We start from the raw sequence: 16,979 nt of genomic DNA, 5'->3' as shown, positions 1-16,979 counted from the left end.
GGCAGTATCATGACTTGTGGAATGATTCTGGCAAAATTTTGAACAGCTGGCTCTGATAGTGTGGCAAAAGCAAACCTCTGAAACAAAAAAGAATGCCCTCACATTTAAGTGAATTGGCTTATATCACACTTAAGTTTACATAACATTTTTCTCAGGATAAAGAGCTATACATACATTGTCTTGTTTGATCCTCACAAAAATGCTGTAAAGTAGATAGTGTTGGTGTTGCTTTCACTGTTTAACAGGTGGGGAAATCAAGGCTCAGGGAAATGAGCCCAAAGTCACAGATTTTCTGCCACTAAGTCCAGTGCCCTTTCCTTGGTTCCTTCACATCTAGAATTAGTTACAGAATGTCCACACATGTTCCACAGTCTCTCCAAGGCACTTCCCTTACAAATCATCATAATTTTCCTAGCAGCCACCTCCGCAGTGTCCCACTCAAGGAAAGATTTCCCCTGCCTCGGATAGAGGCTGCACAGGTGTCAGATCCCCATTACAGATAGAACGCAACAAAGTGAGGATAAGTGTTTTTTTTTTCTTTTTCCTTTTCTCTTCCTTTTCCCTTGAATCCATGCAATTGCCATAGAGGAACAGAGGTAAAGGATATGTGTGTATGTGAATTTTCCCTGGATCCCATAAAATGCTAAGAAAAAGTCAGCAGTGGAAAAATATAAATAATACCTGCTTATAAACTGTTTCTATGTGGATCAGTTTTATTTGTTTGGTCATTAGATAAATACTAGGTTAAACTTAAATGCATCAAAATGCAAATTATCTTTTTGTCATGATGGAAAATGTCCTTCCTTTTCCTCTCATTGATTTGATGGATAGGATACTTGGCCTTTGATATATTAAGGGTTCATACAGTCTCTAGTTCAAAATTTGATTATTCTACCAAAGAGAGAGAAACTCCTTGTCTTTATCAGGAATATTAGTTCAACAACAAATGGGACTTCAGGCAGATTTCATGAATAAATGCTTCCAGCGAATGGCCCCTTTCTGGATATTTGCCATGAAGGGCATAGCGCCATCTGCACTTCCTAAGAGGAAAAAGAGGAAATTCATGTAGATGGTCCTCATCTGGCAAGTCATTTATCAATATGTATCACTCTTGTGTACAATGTCTGTGCTCTGGGCCTGAGTTTCTTCATCCATATACTGAGGTTCCCTTGGAACTATATGAAAATAGTATCAGCTTCCTCAGGAAGTAGTTGGTTCCCTCTCACTGGAAGTCTTCAAGTGTCATGTTGGGCATGATGCATTGGTGCTTGGTATTATACCTACCACATCGTTTAAGTGCTGAATGAATCAATCACTTTCTATGTGGAGGACACGAATACAAAAGTGAGATAGTCTTCCTCTATAAAATCCTTACATTCCAATGGGAGATAGCACATAAAGCACCTGGTGACCAAAGAATTGTGTTTTGGTCTGCGGAGTCACAAGAATTGTGCAGAGAGGCACAAGGCAGTTGATTATCATGCCCTTTCCCACAGACATGATACTGTTTTGAATATAATTCCAAGGGGTAAAGGTAGAGAAGTGAAGAGGCATTAGAGGGTACCTAGTGGCAAGATGGACAGCAAATTGCCTTTGAGGACCCTGGTTTATGCCTGGATGGGGCATAAAGCATGACCTGGGAAGGGCTAGCCTAAACATACAGTTAGTTGAGATTTCACTCACTCATCTACTCATCTAGAAAGCCTAACCCAATGGAGGAATTCCAGAGCTGAGGAGATTAAGTTCCTGGTGGTTTCTGGATGTCTGGTGAAGAGGAGGATTAATATATGTGTGTGATTGGTTGCTTGATGATGTATGAGGGATTTTTGTTCAGGTGATGGTTGAACTAGATGGCCTCTGAGTTCTTTTACAACTCTGGAATTCACAGGACCATCAGTCTAGACCTGGAAAGGATCTCAGAGGCCATTTTACAGTTGAGTAAACTGAGGTCCAGAGAGATTAAGCGATTTGCCCAAAGTGATTTACCCATGGCTAATAAATGGTAGAGGACAATGTATAGGAGGGATTGTGAAGACTATGTAGAAGTCTAATCTCATTTAAGAGACTTAATAAAAATGAAATCCAGAGTATTTAAGGCATTTTTTCAAGGTCAAAATGTAGCAAGTGGCAGTCATAGGTACTATTCATCTAGATTTTGAACCAGAACAGAGGCAGAAAATGCTTTCTTGGGTTCAAGGAAGAGTTAGCCATTAAGTCTGGCTGGAACATAGAGTTTGTGAAGGACAGTAATGGGAAATAAGATTAGAAACAAATTGGGACAAATTGTGGAAGTCTTTATGAACCAGTTAGGGTGGCAAAAATAAATGAATGAATGAACAAACAAAAGAAAAACAGGAGTTGACTGGGAGTGAGAGAAAAGAGCCAGAAATGATAGAGACTTCAACCTGGGTTAAGCAGGACTATAAGTGCTATCAGCAGAAACAGAAGCTGGAAGGAGGGATGAATTTTTTACTTTGGATCATGTTGGGTTGAGTGGAGCATTCAATTAGAAATGCAGGACTAGAATTCAGGGGAGAAACTACAAATATAAATATATCATGGCTATTAGCATTTACATAAAATGTCATATTTTGCAAAGTGCTTTTACACTTGTTATTTCATTTCATTTGTTATCTCACTTGAACTTTACAATAGCCCTCTAACGTAGGTGCTATTAATATCCCCATTTTACAGATGAGGAGGCTGAGGCTGAGAGAAGTTAAGTGATTTGTTGTCCGTGCTGTTGTTCAGTCAATTCAGTTGTGTCTAACTCTTCATGGCCTCCTTTGAGGTTTTCTTGACAAAAATGCTGAAGTGGTTTGCTATTTCCTTCTCCAGCTCATTTTTCATATGAGGAACTGAAGCAAACAAGGTTAAGTGGATTTGCCTAGGTGTAATGGAAATGTAAATTTTAAAGATCTTCCCTGCCCCTAGGCTAAAGTGCACCTGGAGCCTGGGGTGGGAGGCTTGTTTTTCAGTAGATACTTCTTGATTGGCCAGTGAGTCAATAAGGTTATTGCATTCTCTGAGCCAGGAGAAGGCTATATAAGCCCTGATGTGTAGCTTTGTTTTGGGGCTCACTTTGAGAAGTGTTCTGTGATTTGATCAAATGAAACTCTGGGAAGCCATTGTCCAGAAACCCAGACGTTGATTTGGTATGGATGTAATGATTGGACAGTTTGGAAATCTGTCTACTTGATCTGTCTCTGTCTTGATAATTCTGTCTGTATATTCTGAAGTTCGGGGTGCTGATCTTTTTCCTTAACTAGATAAACGATACATATTTGATTGATTAAAGTAAGCTTGTTAACCCATTTTGAGTTGCTTTCCTTTATCAAAGCAGATCCAAGAACCTGTGGTGGCAGCCACCCTGGGCACGCTTGGGGTGCTTGCCACTACACTAGGGTCACACAGCTACTAAGTGTACCCAACCTATTCCACTGATCCACCACTATATTTCTTAGTCAATACCAAATAGTTTTGATGATTGCTGCTTTATGACATAATTTTAGGTTTGGTACAACTAGGTTTAGTACAACACCTTCCTTTGCATTTTTTCACTAATTTCCTTTATATTCTTGACCTTTTATTCTTCCAGATCAATTTTTTTAGCATTTTTTTCTAGCTCTATAAAAATCTTTTTTTGGTAGTTTGGTTGGTATGGCACTGAATAAGTCAATTAGTTTAGGTAGAATTGTCATTTTTATTATATTAACTTGGTCTACCCATGAATAATAGATATTTTTTTCAATGGTCTAGATTTGACTTTATTTGTGTGAAAAGTGTTTTCTAATTGTGTTCATATAGTTCCTGGGTTTGTCTTGGCAGGTAGGCTCCCAAATGTTTTATATTGTCTACAGTTATTTTGGATAGAATTTCTCTTTCTATCTCTTGCTACTTGGTTTTGTTGGTAAAATATAGAAATGCTGATGATTTTTGCAACTTTTTTAGTTGTTAATTGTTTCAAGTGTTTTTTTAGTTGATTCTCTAAGTATCCCATCATATCATCTGCAAAGATTGTTAGTTTTGTTTTCTCATTGCCTATTCTAATTCCTTCACTTTCTTTTTCTTCTCTTATTGCTAATGCTAACATTTCTAGTACAATATTGAATAATAGTGGTGATGATGGGCATCCTTGTTTCACCTCTAATCTTATTGAGAATGCTTCTAGCTTATCCTAGAAGATGGTACTTATAGATGCTACTTATCATTTTAAGGAAGATTCCATTTATTCCTACACTCTCTAGTGTTTAAAATAGGAATGGATGCTGTATTTTGTCAAAAACTTTTTCTGCATCTATTGAGATAATCATATGATTTCCATTAGTTTTATTATTGATGTGTTCAATTATGCTGATAGCTTTCATAATATGGAACTAGTCCCACATTCCTGGTATAAATCCCATCTAGCAATAGTGTATTATTCTGGTGACAAATTGCTATAAATTCTTTGCTATTATTTTAATTAAAATTTTTGTATCAATATATTTATTGGGGAAATTGGTCTATAATTTTCTTTCTGTGTTCTGATTCTTTCTGATTTAGGTATCAGCACCATCTTTGTGTGATAAAAGGAATTTGATAGGACTCCTTTGTCTATTTTTCCAAATAGTTTATATAGTATTGAAATTAATTGTTCTTTAAATATTTTGGTAGAATTCAACAAGTTAATCCTCAGTTCTAAAATGGTTCACCTACTCCACACCTGAGAACAGCTTGCTAATGCCCTGCCCTTGGTTACTAAATTGTCATAGTTCTCTGCATTGTCCATAAAATGCTTATAGCTTAGATTGGAATAGTTTGCAACTGGGGAATGACTCAACAATGATGAAACTATAGGTAGTCTAGAAGTATGAAAAAGGGTTCTCACTCTGACTCAGTATAACACCTTGGGAGAGTCATATAGTATCTCTCTACTGTAATCATACAGTGGAGACTGTTCTTGATACTTATCAACCTTGAAGAAATATTCCAAACATCAACAATTTTTAAAAAATAAAGAGATCATCGAAAGAACATTGAAGCAGGCAAAGTAGCATAAGTATTCCTAGCATTTCGAATCCACCAGTAGCGTTGACTTTACAATTTCACTTTTGTTCTTTGAGTCAGATAAAGGATTATTTAAAATTTATTTAAAATTTCACTGTCTCAGATAACTCCAACTGAATTATACAAGCCAGATACCACTTATAATCATAAAATATTCAAGCTAGAAACACATTGGAGAACCACTTCACTTTACAGATGAGGTAATTGAGGCCCAGAGATATAAAGTTATACAAGATAACATAGCTAGTAAGTGGTAGAGCTAGAATTTGATCTCAAGTCTTTTCTGGGCTTCAGTTTCCAAATATGTAAAATGAGGGGGCTACATTAAGTTATCTCAAAGATCCTTTCCAGCTCTAAATCCTAAAACTGTAACAATAATAATAATAATAACTCTGAGTAGTTCTGTTCTCTTTGCCCTTTACCATGACTCCTCCTATCTTTGTCTTTTATTTTTAATATAGCATTGAGTTGTCCACACGTATAGCCTCTTTCTTGATCCTTTATTTATTCCCTCCTAGGGTCACATTATCAAATGGAAATGTGATATTTAACCTATAGCCAAAGAATTTAAGATAACAGAGTTCCTTCACCTACAATTTAACTCTCATATCATTGGCAATTCTGGCCAAACATATATTGAGTTTATAAACAGAAATAAGGAAAACTGAGCCAGTACAAACATACGATGTGAGCTTGGTTCTTTTTCACATGCTCTTGCTGGGTTTACCAAAGAGTATCATAAAGCATAGGAGAATATTGGTGTTTTTAAAACATGCTCTTTGTCAGTAAGGTAAGCCTTAGCACCAGTTTCCAAATGGGACTCCAAATCATGGAACACCATCACCTTGGAGGAAGAATTACAAATGACCCAAACAACAGAAAAATATGTGGTAGGAGTAAGTTAGCAAGAGCATAATACCATGATGAACTGCCTACAAGAAGCCTTATGAAAGACATCATCAAGGACAAATGTGCATGACTTGAAAATGAAGGGGCCTAGTTATTTAGGAAGAATGAGGGATAACAGATGGGCAGCCCAAATGCTGCGCTAATATCCATGAAATATTAAAAGACCCAAGGGAGCATCTCCAGAAGGTTGGGTCTATCCTCTGTGGAGTATTTACAGAAATAAAGGAACATATGGGATGAGAAGATATAGATAGGTTACAGCTCATACCAGTGGAAGAAGTACCCACATCAAAGAAATCATGGATCCATAGAAATATCCCAAAGCATGATCCTATAGTCTCAATTGATTTGTATAAGTCATTCAATCTCTGCCTCGGTTTGTTCACCTATAAAAGGAGGATAATAATAGCACTTACTTTCTAGGGTTGTTGTGAAGGTAAAATATGATCATTTTTTAAAAGCATTGCAAACCTTCAAGTACTATATAAATGATAAAATTATTGTTGTTGTTCAGTTGTTTCAGTCATGTCCTTTGGGAGCCCATTTTGGGTCAAAGGGTCAAAGAAACTGGAGTAGTTTGTCATTTTCTTCTCCCATTCATTTTATAGGTAAAGAAATTGAGGTTGAAATGACTTGCCTAGGGTCACACAACTTGTAAGCCTCTGAGGCCAGACTTGACTTCAGTTCTTCCTGACTCTCAGTCTAACTCTCTATCTACTGTGTCATCTAGCTGCCTTGCTAAAATTATTACTGTTACATTATATATAACTGGCAAAAAAAAATCATAACTCATTTACATAGCACTTTGTATTTTACAAAGTACTGAACTCAACAATTCTGTGAGGCTGATAGTGGAAATATTATATAACTCTTGCAGATGAAGAAACTGAGGCCAATAGAAGTTAATTTGTCTATGGTCACATTGTCATCAGAGGCAAAAACTAGTCTCACATTTTCTAGGACCAAGTCCACTACCATTTCCTCTCAATCACACTGCTGAAAGGGCATAGGTGTCTAATTCCAGCTTTCCCAGTTATCTTAGGTTTTATCTCCCAGGATAAGGCTGCCCTCTGTGATATTAGGTCCCCATCCACAGGGTATTCATACTTCCTTCCACCTTGGTTGTGGTGGGGTTAGCCATCAGTAGGATAAACCTAGTAGTTCCATTTTAACCTGGTGATGGGTAGACAGGTGGAAACAAGCCCAGCAGATCTGATCAGTCCTGTGGTTGTCTCTGGGTTTCATGTCCTGTTTAGGGCAGACTCTCATAGCAATCCCAGAAGAATTTAGATTTACTAGAAGGAGAGGAGCCTAAGTCTAGAAGTTCTGAAGAAATCCATTAATCAACAAGAATTTATTATGCATTTACTATGAACTAGGCATTGGTGATACAAATAAAAGAAAGCCTTGGAGATTACCTTCTCATAAGAGTAGAAACATATAGGTTTAAAATCTGAATGAGAACATGTTTTACTTTAAAATTGCTTAATAATTCATCTCTGGGAACTGATTTCCCTAAAGATAAAGTAGAAAAATCAAGACTTGTGTATGATTGCTCTCCCCTCCTCCTCCTCGCTCCCAGGTAAAAATAAAAGGAATTCCCTCACGGTCTCAACTTTCTTCATGTCTACTTGCATCCAAAATTATATGGTGTAGAGAAGCCAGTGTTATAAAAAAAAAATGAGAATAATGCTGCCTTCAAATACCTGCATTCATAGCCTTGGGCAGGGCAGGGTGCAGTTATTAAAGATGTGATAAAAAAAAATACTCATTTCCTACTCTGCATCCTAAAATATAAGATAGCGTCGTCAGTGTTAAATGTTTTGATTTCTATTCAAGCCTTCCCTTCCTCTCCCTCTCATGACAAAGAACCCTATATGAATTCAAGGTATTGTTATTGGCATAATTAAATCAAGCATGAGGGGGAATTCAGTGCTCTAGAAACTTAAAGTGATTCAATTAAACTGAAAGACAAAATGTGTGCTTCTGCAATGCCATTTCTTTTTGTTGTACTCCATCAGTTCTGTTCAACATCAAGTCACAAGTGACACTTTTCATTCTTTAATTGCATTTTTCACGCTCATCATCATTGGCCTAGTAGCAATTAAATATGAAGAAAATCACTGAAGCAAGAAGTGAGGCTCAAAATATTAAAGCCCCCTAAATCTGTGTTCACTCACTCTCCCCAGAGTAAACCGCTAATCATATTTTCATCCTTTTCTATTCTGATATCTCTTTACTCTTAGAAATATCCAAAGACCTCAAAGACTGGGAGGATCAAGAAAGAGAGATTCATTTTCAGAATGAGTTTGTAAAATCTCAGCACAAAGAGCTAACCCATTTTTATTTTCCAGGACTAGAGAAAGCACTGTTCTCTTCACTGAACCAAGAAAAAGAAGAAATAAGCTTTCAAATGTTTATCTCTCCATACTGATGACAAAGTTCTTTCTCATACGTAGTCTTACTTAGCCCTCATAATAGCCCTGTGTGGAATTCAGGGATTTCTGTGATCCTCTTTTTACATATAAGGCAACTGATCCTGAGAACTGTTAACCGGCCTTGCCTAAGCTCACAAGACTATAAGAGCCAAGTCAGAAGCAGAACTTACCATAGGGCCTCTGATTCCAATTTCTACTGCACCATGCTGCTTCTTAATTACCAGCCAAATTCTCATTATCTTCCCTCCACTACGGACCACTTCTGTGAACAGAGTTGCCTTGGCTTCATGCCCTATATCCACAAAGGGCTATTATATGGGGTGCCCAGAAAGATGCCAGAAGATCTGATTGCTGGCTTCTAAACAGGATCTCCTCCAGAATATTGCTCTTTCTTCTGGGGGCTTCACCTCTTGATGGGAAGGGAGTTATTGAAAGCGCCATGTACAGCTTTTCCCATTGATTGTATTTCAATGACTTTTGGAGTGATGGGGTGCTTATGATGGTTGCTGCCATTTCAAGAGTCTCCTATCTATAATTCTTTTTCTTTATAAGTTGTACCCTCTATTAGACAGTCAGCTTGAATTTACATTCCAGCGATGCTGGCACAGATGTAGACCATAGAAACTGTACACTTCCGCGTTTTCCCCAAAATAAAGTTCATAGGGTATTTCACTTCCTCTGTATCCACAGAATCTTCAAACTATGGAAGCAAAACTCCCAACTTTTAGGGCAACGCAATGGGTTACAGCTATGACTCTGGCTCCCTCTGTTGATTGTTTCAGGAACTGTAATGCTGTTGTGTTGTTGCTATTGAGTCATCTTCAAAAAATAAACGTTTTCCCCCCAAAATATATATCAATGTGAAATGCATGTCACTAGAACAAAGAAGCAGTAGGAAGGCTGATTTATAGAATCCAGTACTCACCTAAGAGGATCATTCTGAAGATACAGTGGTAGAATGGTTGAAATTATTTTATTTTGCAATATAGTTTAAAATAGGAGAATCTCTATAAAGTTTCCTTTTTCTCTCCAGTTTTCTGTTGATATTGTAAAAAGGAAAAGCATTTATTCAGCATTTGCTATGTAATAAATACTGTGCTAAATGAAGGGAATATCAATGGAAAATCAAGATAGTCCTTGCTCTTAAAGGTCTCCCACACTAACTAGAGAATCCAGCTACAGGGTGGATGCAACGACCCTGGATTCAGTGGCAGTGCCAATAGCAAGACCCAGGGGGCCCTACGTTGCTTTATTGAAAAGAGGACATCTTGGGGAGACCGCTATAGCAGATGGAGTTCAACACCCCACCCCCAGCCCCAATAGCAGCAGCATTGTCCAACATTCTTGCATTTTAAAGAGTTATATATAAAGAGATAAAAGTCTGAATCAAAAGCAGTGGATCTCATAGCATTTAGGTGGTCTCCCGCCCATATGTACTTTCCTGTTTTTTTTTTTTAATCTTACAAAGAGACTTCAAGATTTCTATTTTGATCTTCTTCCCAAGAACATCTTCATTCTCTTCCAATCTTTTAAAAACATATTAGGGCTAGGCAGGGCTGTTATTAATTAGTATCTGTTTTCCCTCATGAAAGCAGACTGAGAACTATAATGAAACATGGCTCCAGAAAGAGTAGCCAGACACATTTTTTTAGATAAGGAAGAAGAATGACTACATACATATTTAAGCAGTAAACTCATTACACCAGGAAATTAAGGAGCAATGAAGAAGTGCAGATTCCTCTCTTTTATTGCATCTGTAATTTTCTAAAACCAAAATTCAAATGCTACAGTTAATATCCTGAGGGGATAGTTTTATGATTAAAGCCAAAAACCTATTTGTGCTTTTAACACTTCTACTCAAGTCTATTTCAAGCAGAAAAATGGAGAAACAAATATCCAAAGCATCTGGGAGACAGACTTTCCTCTTTTATGACCTTAATGGTTTATTGCTGATTTAAAAAAAAAAAAAGAACTTACATTTATTTCTCCTAGTTCCCATCTCTGTGTCCCTTCTCCCCAGACCTACTCCCTTGAAAGGAAACAGACCTAAATACAACCTGAGATATAGAATGGACTACCTAGGAAGATCCAGCCATACTAGAGGTCTTAAAGCAAAAGCTACCTTAAAATTCCTTTCTCTTGTAAGTGTGGGAGAGGGTTTTCTTGGTATGCTATGGGTTGAAATGCATGGCATTGGAGGTCCCTTCTCGCTGATTTTTTAAAAAATCAGTCCTATGATATCTTACCTATTCTTATGCCATCCTATCCTCAACATGCCCTACCTCCAATTCTATGCTACTATTATTTTGCTTAAAGATTATAATGAGGTGATAGCAAATGTATTAACTATATCAGAAGAGGAGGGGAGAAAAATATGGAACTCAAAATATTGTAAAAATGAATGCTAAAAATTTTCTTGACATGTAACTGGGGGAAAAATAAAATACTATTAAAAAGATTAGAATGAGGGAGGAAATGATATTTGTTTAAATGCATAGAAATTGACATAAAGATTATAAGTTATGCTATGTTCCCCTTAACAAATATAGTGTCTATACTTGGTCTAGGACCAATATTTATAGTGACTAAATTTATCTGTCACTATCTTCATCTCGATTTGTAATGTATAGGCCTTGTCTAAATATACTACCACACCTGCATTCCTAATCTGAAGAGGAGAGATTCATTCCATCTCACCTAGTCTCCTACGTGGACTCCCATCTTCAGGATAGAGAGAAACACCATTTCTTCAGCTCCCATCCAACCACTGGTGCCATTGACAGAGCTGCCTAAATCGTTGAGAGGACTCCACCTTGAGGCCAAACCCTTAGGAATGTTGATAACTTACCTGAACTCATTCTTCAAAGACTAATAAACATCTTGTCATTCATTTCCTCCCCACCCCATTGATTCAGAACTTATAGGTATCATCATTCAAACCTAGTTCTTGGTCTCCTACAGCTTGAGAACCGTTATTCCCATTCCTCTCAACCCAACCCACCCAGTATCCCACCCTAAGGCTACCCACCTCTTCCACTGTGCTTTCTGAAATGCCTGCTCATAGATACCAAACCTTCTTTCATCTTCAATCTTTTCCATTGCCAACCCTTCCATCTTATGGTTTTCACTGAAAATTGGCTACCTCCTGAGACACAGTCTCCCTGGCTACAATTTCCAGCATTGGCTGTACTTTTTCTCATTCCCCCAACTCACTGGTTGAGGTGGGGGAGTTGGAATATTCTTTATTTCCCATTGCCACTTCCATGCTCTCCCTCTAATACCATCACTTGGTCATCTCACCTTCTTTGAAGTTCACTCAATCTATTTCCACTACCAATCAAAATTCTAGTGGCTATTGTCTACTGAACTCTAGGACACTCCTTTTTTTTCCCTCAGTGAGTACAGGGCCTGACACTTAGTCTTTCCCTCCTCCCAATTCCTGCCTTCATACTATGAAACTTCAACATTCTTAATGATACTCTCCCCCAAACTCTAATTTCCCAGTTCTTTTTTAAATTAAATTTTATGTTTATTTTTAGCTTACATCATTCATTTCCACAAGATTTTGAGTTACAAATTTTCTCCTCGTCTTTCCCCTACCCACCACCCCAAAACATTGAACCCACTGTATACCCCCTCCCCCAATCTGCTCTCTCCTACATCCTCTCCCATCCTCCCTCCAACTTTCTGGTAGGGTAAGATGGATCTCCATATCCCAGTGCCTGTATATCTTATTTCCCTGTTGCACGTAAATAATAATAATAATAATAGTTTTTAAAATTTGATTTTAAAACTTGAATTCCATATTCTTTCCCTTCCTCCCTGATCATTCATCCTTACTGGAAAGATAAGCAATTCAATATAGGTTGTACATGTGTAAAACATAGTGGATATATAGTGAAAGACTGACTATATTTCCCTCCGTCCTATCCTGCCTCCCACTTATTCTATTTTCTGCTTTGACCCTGTCCCTTTTCAAAAGTGTGTGCTTCTAACTACCCTGCCGCCCAACCTGTCCTTCCCTCCATCATCCCCCCTCTCATCCCCTTCCCGCTTACTCTCCTGTAGGGCAAGATACCCAATTTAGTGTGTATGTCACTTCCTCCCTAAGCCAAATTCAACGAGAGTAAGGTTGACCCATTCCCTTTTGCCTTCCTGTTCTTCCCCTCCATTGTAACAGTTATCCCTTGCCTCTTCTATATGAGATAATTTACCCCATTCTGTTTCTCCCCATCTCCTCTTATTATATTCATATCTCGCCTCTCAATTTCACCTTTTAAATATCATCCCTTACTATTCAATTGATCCTGTGCCCTCTGTCTATGTATACTCATACACATATATACACACTCACATATGTATTCATATACCCATATACCCTCCTATATAGACATATATGTATGTATACATATATATACATTTATATTCCCTTCAACTATCCTCATACTGAAAAAACTTTCATAAATTACAATTATCACTTTTCCATGTAGAAATGTAAATAGTTCAACTTTAATAAGTTCCTGATAGGGGCGGCCAGGTGGCTCAGCGAGTGTTGGGATGACCTGGGGGATCGAATCTGGGCTCAGATAATTAGCACCACACCCAGAAATAACTGGCCATGTAACCTTGAGCAAGTTACTTAACCCTGATTGCTTAAAAAAAAGTTCCTGATGATTTCTTTTCCCTGTTGACCTTCTCATGCTTTTCTTGCTTCTTGTATCTGAATGCCAAATTTTCTATTCAACTCTGGTTTTTCATCAAGAATGCTTGAAAGTCCTCTATTTCATTGAATGACCATATTTTCCCCTGAAAAATGATACTCAGTTTTGTTGGGGAGGTGATTCTTGGTTTTAATCCCAGCTCCTTTGACCTCCAGAATATCACATTCTAAGCCCTTCAATCCTTCAGTATAGAAGCTGCCAGATCCTGTGTTATCCTGATTGTGTTTCCAAAATATTCAAATTGTTTCTTCTTGGCTGCTTGTAATATTTTCTCCCTGATCTGGGAACTCTGGAACCTGGCTATAATATTCCTAGGAGTTTTCTTTTTGGGATCTTTTCTTTGGAATCTGAATTCTTGCCCTGGGTTCCTTTGCTCTCATAAGTATACTTTTGTCTTATTTTGCTGGAGTCTAGGTTTTCACTATCAAATCTTGGCCCATTCCATATCATACAACCCTTACTGTTCTAGCTCCCCTTTATGTGGCTGTCTTCCTCCATTAGAATGTAAGGGGGAAGAGTCTGACTTTTGTTTGAATCTTCATTCCTTAGTATAATGCTTGGCATATAGTAACTACTTAATACATTTCTCTCTCTTTGTTTCTCTCTCTCTCTCTCCCCTCCTCCTCCTCCTCTTTCCTCTCCTCTCCCCCTTTCCCATTTTCCCCAAGAACCCCATCTCTGACTCAATTCCAAATGGGTCCTAGGGACAGCTAATTGTCCAAGGTTCTATACATTTCCTATGTAGTAATCTACCTTCTTGATCCTTCCATTTTCTATGTTGTAAAAGCTCAAATTTAAATAGGAAGGTTTTCAAAGAATATCCCTTTAAGGATACCTATGGGGAAATGATCCATGCTTAATAAATAGCTAACCAGATTAGAAGGGTAACTGTATTGTTCATATAAAGCAAAAGAATCTTCCCTATTCGAATTAGTCTTTGAGCTCCCAATAGGAATAAAAAAAAAGCACAAACCAGATAATAAATGTTACGGTCTAGTGCATACCCTGCAGATAAAAACCGAAGTTATTGTGGTGTAGAATTCCCATCTTATCGTCCAAAGCAGAAGGGAGGAGCTCTGGAAAACATATTCTCATGGCAAAATCAAGGAAAAGAACTTTTTCCAAAGAGAAAAAATAAAAGCTTTGGATTTCAGACTCCCCCTATCAACATCTGACTCAGAAAAAGAATAAGTTGTCCATTTCTTGCCCCTGTTAAGCTGGATTAATGAAGGGATTGTTTCTCTTCAGTAAGAACCTAGAAGATGTATATCAGTACCTAGCTCATTAGAGTAAAAGAACTTCAGTAAAAGGCCCCCAAATACAAGTATTGTTCAATATGAAAGTCCCATTCAGTTCACATTTCCCACTGTCCCGGCTTACACTTACCAGCACACTCCACACCAAACTTCTCCTTACTGTACTTATCAGAATACAACAACAATTCACATTTATATAGTGACTTTCCTGTTACAGAGTAACACCTTTTCTCATTTGAATCTCATAATAACCCTGTGAAACAGGTATTAACAGTAATGATTATTATCCCTACTCCAGGGAGGCAACAAAGATAGTAGACACAAATTGTTTATAGCACTTCTTTTTGTTGTGGCAAAAAATTAGAAGTTGAAGGGATACCCATCAATTGGGGAATGGCTGAACAAGTTGCAAGTTTGTGATTGTGATAGAATACTATTGTGGTATAAGAAGAGATGAATAGGATAATTCCTGAAAAACCTAGGAAGATTTATATGAACTGATGCAAAGTGAAGTGAGCAGAACCAGGAGAACACTATACACAGTAAAAGCAATATTGTAAGGTTGATCAACTGTGAAAGACTTAACTCCTCTGATCAAGACAATAAACCAAGACAACTCCAAAGGACCTATGATGAAAAATGTTATTCATATCCAAAGAGGGAACTGATGAATTCTGAATGCAGAATGAAGCATATTTTTAAATTTCCTTTATTTTTATTATCTTATTTTATTTTTGTTTTCTTTTGTGATATGGCTAATATGGAAATACATTTGGCATGACTTTATATGCATAATCAAAATCAAAGACTTCTCAAGGAGGGAATAGAAGAAGGAGGGAAGGAAAGAATTTGAAATAAATTTTTAAAAAAAATTATTGTTAAAAAATGTTTTGGGGCGGCCAGGTAGCACAGTGAGTAAGAGCACCAGCTCCAGTGTTGAGAAGACCTGGAGATCGAATTCTGGGCTCAGACACTTAGCACCCACCCAGAAACACCTGGCCGTGTAACCTTCAGCAAGTTACTTAACCCCAATTGCTTAGGGGCGGCCAGGTGGCTCAGCGAGTAAGAGCACCGGCTCCAGTGTTGGGATGACCTGGATCAAATCCGGGCTCAGATACTCAGTACTACACACCCAGAAATAATAACTGGCCGTGTAACCTTGAGCAAGTTACTTAACCCCAATTGCTAAAAAAAAAAAAAAAAAAGTTTTACATGTACTTGAGGAATATTTAATAAAATTTTAAAAAGGGAAAAAAGGAGTTCATTTGAAATTTTTAGGTTTTTTTTCCTTTGGCATGATCTATTTCTTACATGAAAATTCTATACTTCTGGAAAGAGTGACAAATTAAATTACTCCATACCAAAGTAGGAATGGTTTCCTCTTAATAGAGCAAATGGGTAAGGTCAGAGTTTTGTCTTGTCTTGCTGAAGAAGGAAAGGCCTAAAAAGGAGGAAAGGGGAAACATCTGAAAACTAGCTTAGCTTCACTGTCTATCAGGAATCAGTGTTCTTAATCCTTTGATATTTGGATAGACCCCTTTGATATTCGTGGGGTTTTTGCTTTTTTTTTTTTTTGGAGGGGGGAAGGCTGGGCAATTGGGGTTAAGTGACTTGCCCAAGGTCACACTGCTAGCAAATGTTAAGTGTCTGAGGCCGGATTTGAACTTGGGTCCTCCTGACTCCAGGGCCTGTGCTCTATTCACTGCACCACCTAGCCACCCCAACCACTTTAATATTCTAATGAAATCTATGGCCCTCATCTAAGAATAGTATTTTTAAATGTATAAAATAAAATACATAGGATCACAATAGAAACCTATCACACTGAAATATAGTTATCAAGATATTTTTAAGTTCATGATCTTCAGATTAGGAACCCCCATATGAGAACGTCTATTTTGTGCTAGAAGGGAACCTCAAAGGTCATCTAATCCAACCTTTCATTTCATTAATGATATTGAGTCTCATCAAGGTTAGATGACCTGTTACAGTGTCAAACATAATAAGCATCAGAAATAGGATTTAAACACAGTTTCTGTGACTCTAAGTACAAAGATGTTTATACTGCACCACACAAGACTATGAGTCAGCAGTTCTCAGATCTTTGGTCTCAGGACCCCTTTACACTCTTAAAATTGTTAGAAGATACACCAAAGGGCTTTTGTTTGCAGGAGTTATATTGATGGGTGTGCTGGTAAATGTTTAATCCATTCCCTAGTCAAAAAAAATGCCCAAGACACTTAAGCTTAATCTGAATTATGAACATTTTCTCCATTGCTTTCTTGTCTAGACCATCAGCAAAATAATAAATCAAGCCTTGATTACCCTAAATGTATTTACTGATTTTTGAGGTGTAAATGCTCACACTGAAAATGTAACAAATAGCTCTCCCCAGTCAGGCTGGTACCACACACTCCTGTGTACATTTTTTTCCCCTTCCCCCTCCCCCCCAGTTACTAAATATTTACCAGCACAGCACTGAATATTTATCAATATTTACTATGTTAGAAAAATTTAAATCTTAGTATTATTATGAATATAGTTATGATTTAATGGACTCTAAAAGGATCTCAGGGATATCCAGGGAGGGGTCCTTGGACCACACT

The 16,979-nt window shown here is 37.6% G+C and overlaps 2 long non-coding RNA genes across 3 annotated transcripts in view; one reads left to right on the top strand and one right to left on the bottom strand.

Moving 5' to 3' along the window:
* Window positions 1–596: 596 nt before the first annotated feature.
* LOC138170688 (uncharacterized) lies at window positions 597–11,399 on the bottom strand. 2 transcript variants are annotated; one of them, XR_011170716.1, is made up of 3 exons: window positions 11,094–11,399; window positions 9,322–9,433; window positions 597–1,040 (listed from the first exon to the last, which is right to left on the bottom strand). It is a non-coding gene; the product is annotated as an uncharacterized lncRNA (long non-coding RNA). The 2 variants fall into 2 exon arrangements; XR_011170717.1 differs by lacking the exon at window positions 597–1,040 and adding an exon at window positions 5,392–6,344.
* Window positions 3,043–16,979, top strand: part of LOC138170687 (uncharacterized) — a 27,642-nt gene continuing 13,705 nt past the window's right edge. The window contains exon 1 of the long non-coding RNA XR_011170715.1: window positions 3,043–3,155. This is a non-coding gene — a long non-coding RNA (uncharacterized lncRNA). The remainder of the gene's footprint in view (window positions 3,156–16,979) is intronic.

Source organism: Petaurus breviceps, unplaced genomic scaffold, assembly GCF_028583685.1.
Source record: "Petaurus breviceps papuanus isolate PSGF00001 unplaced genomic scaffold, PetGlider_PUasm1.0 38, whole genome shotgun sequence".
Taxonomy (NCBI): Eukaryota; Metazoa; Chordata; class Mammalia; order Diprotodontia; family Petauridae; genus Petaurus; species Petaurus breviceps.
Note: the sequence above shows the minus strand (reverse complement) of the source record. Positions and strands in the feature narration are given on the sequence as shown.